Genomic DNA, 5,328 nt, shown 5'->3' on the forward strand with positions numbered 1-5,328 from the left:
TATCTGTGTGAGACGAGAATATATGTGTGTGAGAGCAGAATATATGTGTAGGAGACGAGAATATATGTGTGTGAGAGCAGAATATATGTGTATGAGACGAGAATATATGTGTGAGATGAGAATATATGTGTGTGAGACGAGAATATATGTGTGTGAGACGAGAATATATGTGTGAGATGAGGATATATGTGTGTGAGACGAGAATATATTTGTGTGAGACGAGAATATATGCTTGTGAGACAAGAACATATGTGTGTGAGATGAGAATATATGCGTGTGAGACGAGAATATATGTGTGAGACGAGAATATATGTGTGTGAGACGAGAATATATGTGTGTGAGACGAGAATATATGTGTGAGACGAGAATATATGCGTGTGAGACAAGAATATATGTGTGAGACGAGAATATATGTCTGTGAGATGAGAATATATGTGTGTGAGACGAGAATATATGTGTGAGACGAGAATATATGTGTGTGAGAGCAGAATATATGTGTGTGAGACGAGAATATATGTGTGTGAGACGAGAATATATGTGTGAGACGAGAATATATGTGTGTGAGACGAGAATATATGTGTGAGACGAGAATATATGTGTGTGAGACGAGAATATATGTGTGTGAGACGAGAATATATGTGTGAGACGAGAATATATGTGTGTGAGAGCAGAATATATGTGTGTGAGACAAGAATATATGTGTGTGAGACGAGAATATATGTGTGTGAGACAAGAATATATGTGTGTGAGATGAGAATATATCTGTGTGAGACGAGAATATATGCATGTGAGACGAGAATATATGTGTGTGAGACAAGAATATATGTGTGTCAGATGAGAATATATGTATGTGAGACGAGAATATATGTGTGTGAGACGAGAATATATGTGTGTGAGACGAGAATATATGTGTGTGAGATGAGAATACGTGTGTGAGACGAGAATATATGCGTGTGAGATGAGAATATATGTGTGTGAGAGCAGAATATATGTGTGAGATGAGAATATATGTGTGTGAGACGACAATACATGTGTGTGAGACGAGAATATATGTGTGAGACGAGGATATATGTGTGTGAGACGAGAATATATTTGTGTGAGACGAGAATATATGCGTGTGAGACAAGAACATATGTGTGTGAGATGAGAATATATGCGTGTGAGACGAGAATATATGTGTGAGACGAGAATATATGTGTGTGAGACGAGAATATATGTGTGTGAGACGAGAATATATGTGTGAGACGAGAATATATGCGTGTGAGACAAGAATATATGTGTGAGACGAGAATATATGTCTGTGAGATGAGAATATATGTGTGTGAGACGAGAATATATGTGTGAGACGAGAATATTTGTGTGTGAGAGCAGAATATATGTGTGTGAGACGAGAAGATATGTGTGTGAGACGAGAATATATGTGTGTGAGACGAGAATATATGTGTGAGACGAGAATATATGTGTGTGAGACGAGAATATATGTGTGTGAGACGAGAATATATGTGTGAGATGAGAATATATGTGTGTGAGAGCAGAATATATGTGTGTGAGACAAGAATATATGTGTGTGAGACGAGAATATATGTGTGTGAGACAAGAATATATGTGTGTGAGATGAGAATATATCTGTGTGAGACGAGAATATATGCATGTGAGACGAGAATATATGTGTGTGAGACAAGAATATATGTGTGTCAGATGAGAATATATGTATGTGAGACGAGAATATATGTGTGTGAGACGAGAATATATGTGTGTGAGATGAGAATACGTGTGTGAGACGAGAATATACGCGTGTGAGATGAGAATATATGTGTGTGAGAGCAGAATATATGTGTGTCAGATGAGAATATATGTATGTGAGACGAGAATATATGTGTGTGAGACGAGAATATATGTGTGTGAGATGAGAATACGTGTGTGAGACGAGAATATACGCGTGTGAGATGAGAATATATGTGTGTGAGAGCAGAATATATGTGTGTGAGACGAGAATATATGTGTGTGAGACGAGAATATATGTGTGAGACGAGAATATATGTGTGTGAGACGAGAATATATGTGTGAGACGAGAATATATGTGTGTGAGACGAGAATATATGTGTGTGAGACGAGAATATATGTGTGAGACGAGAATATATGTGTGTGAGAGCAGAATATATGTGTGTGAGACAAGAATATATGTGTGTGAGACGAGAATATATGTGTGTGAGACAAGAATATATGTGTGTGAGATGAGAATATATCTGTGTGAGACGAGAATATATGCATGTGAGACGAGAATATATGTGTGTGAGACAAGAATATATGTGTGTCAGATGAGAATATATGTATGTGAGACGAGAATATATGTGTGTGAGACGAGAATATATGTGTGTGAGACGAGAATATATGTGTGTGAGATGAGAATACGTGTGTGAGACGAGAATATATGCGTGTGAGATGAGAATATATGTGTGTGAGAGCAGAATATATGTGTGAGATGAGAATATATGTGTGTGAGACGACAATACATGTGTGTGAGACGAGAATATATGTGTGAGACGAGGATATATGTGTGTGAGACGAGAATATATTTGTGTGAGACGAGAATATATGCGTGTGAGACAAGAACATATGTGTGTGAGATGAGAATATATGCGTGTGAGACGAGAATATATGTGTGAGACGAGAATATATGTGTGTGAGACGAGAATATATGTGTGTGAGACGAGAATATATGTGTGAGACGAGAATATATGCGTGTGAGACAAGAATATATGTGTGAGACGAGAATATATGTCTGTGAGATGAGAATATATGTGTGTGAGACGAGAATATATGTGTGAGACGAGAATATTTGTGTGTGAGAGCAGAATATATGTGTGTGAGACGAGAAGATATGTGTGTGAGACGAGAATATATGTGTGTGAGACGAGAATATATGTGTGAGACGAGAATATATGTGTGTGAGACGAGAATATATGTGTGTGAGACGAGAATATATGTGTGAGATGAGAATATATGTGTGTGAGAGCAGAATATATGTGTGTGAGACAAGAATATATGTGTGTGAGACGAGAATATATGTGTGTGAGACAAGAATGTATGTGTGTGAGATGAGAATATATCTGTGTGAGACGAGAATATATGCATGTGAGACGAGAATATATGTGTGTGAGACAAGAATATATGTGTGTCAGATGAGAATATATGTATGTGAGACGAGAATATATGTGTGTGAGACGAGAATATATGTGTGTGAGATGAGAATACGTGTGTGAGACGAGAATATACGCGTGTGAGATGAGAATATATGTGTGTGAGAGCAGAATATATGTGTGAGATGAGAATATATGTGTGTGAGACGAGAATATATGTGTGTGAGACGAGAATATATGTGTGAGACAAGGATATATGTGTGTGAGATGAGAATATATTTGTGTGAGATGAGAATATATGTGTGAGACAAGAATATATGTGTGTGAGATGAGAATATATGCGTGTGAGACAAGAATATATGTGTGAGACGAGAATATATGTGTGAGACGAGAATATATGTGTGTGAGACGAGAATATATGTTTGAGACGAGAATATATGCGTGTGAGACGAGAATATATGTGTGAGACGAGAATATATGCGTGTAAGAAGAGAATATATGCGTGTGAGACGAGAATATATGTGTGTGAGACGAGAATATATGTGTGTGAGACGAGAATATGTGTGTGAGACGTGAATATATGTGTGTGAGATGAGAATATATATGTGTGAGATGAGAATATATTTGTGAGACGAGAATACCTGTGTGCGAGACGAGAACATATTTGTGTAAGACGAGAATATATGTGAGAGCAGAATATATGTATGTGTGTGAGACGAGAATATATGTGTGTGAGAGCAGAATGTTTATGCGAGACGAGAATATATGTGTGTGAGACGAGAATATATGCATGTGAGACGAGAATATATGTATGTGAGAGCAGAATAGGTATATGTGTGTGAGACGAGAATATATGTGTGTGAGACGAGAATATATGTGTGTGAGACGAGAATATGTGTGTGAGACGTGAATATATGTGTGTGAGACGAGAACATATTTGTGTAAGACGAGAATATATGTGAGTGAGAGCAGAATATATGTGTGTGAGATGAGAATATATGTGTGTGAGACGAGAATATATGTGTGTGAGACGAGAATATATGTGTGTGAGACGAGAATATATTTGTGTGAGACGACAATACATGTGTGTGAGACGAGAATATATGTGTGTGAGACGAGAATATATGTGTGTGAGACGAGAATACATGTGTGTGAGACGAGAATATATGTGTGTGAGACGACAATATATGTGTGTGAGACGAGAATATATGTGTGTGAGACGAGAATATATGTGTGTGATACGAGAATATATGTGTGTGAGACGAGAATATATGTGTGTGAGACGAGAATATATGTGTGTGAGACGAGAATATATGTGTGTGAGACGAGAATATATGTGTGTGAGACGAGAATATATGTGTGTGAGACGAGAATATATGTGTGTGAGACGAGAATATATGTGTGTGAGACGAGAATATATGTGTGTGAGATGAGAATATATGTGTGTGAGACGAGAATATGTGTGTGAGACGAGAATATATGTGTGTGATATGAGAATATATGTGTGTGATATGAGAAGGCATTCTACCCTTTTCAGAATCACGACCATGGTCTCAGATTTAGAGGATCTGATTCTCATCCCAGCTGCTTCACACTCTGCTGCGAACCGCTCCAGCGAAAGCTGAAGATCACGTTCTGATGAAGCCAACAGAACTACATCATCTGCAAAAAGCAGAGACCTGATCCTCGGGCCACCAAAACGGATGCCCTCCACACCTTGGCTGCACCTAGAAATCCTGTCCATAAAGGTCATGAACAGAATCGGTGACAAAGGGCAGCCTTGGCGGAGTCCAACTCTCACTGGGAACGAGCCCGACTTACTGCTGGCAATGCGGGCCAAGCTCTGACACCGGTCATACAGGAACCTAACAGCCCGAATCAGAGGGCCTGGTACCCCATACTCCCGGAGTACCCCCCACAGGGCCCCCCGACGGACGTGGTCAAACGCCTTCTCCAAATCCACAAAACACATGTAGACTGGTTAGGCAAATTCCCACACATGTATGTATGTGAGACAAGAATGTGGCCTCATCAAACGTCTCTGGAGGGGCTCCTGAGCCTTGGCCAACTGTTTGGTTGTCTGCAACAAAAAGTCTTGGTTTAAAGCCGTCCCTGATAAATATGTATAGCTTATTGAGTTTTGCACCAAATTCCCTCTGGAAAGGGTTGTAAAAAGCTGAACGAGACA

The sequence above is a fragment of the Nothobranchius furzeri genome, chromosome 1 (assembly GCF_043380555.1).
Source record: "Nothobranchius furzeri strain GRZ-AD chromosome 1, NfurGRZ-RIMD1, whole genome shotgun sequence".
NCBI lineage: Eukaryota > Metazoa > Chordata > Actinopteri > Cyprinodontiformes > Nothobranchiidae > Nothobranchius > Nothobranchius furzeri.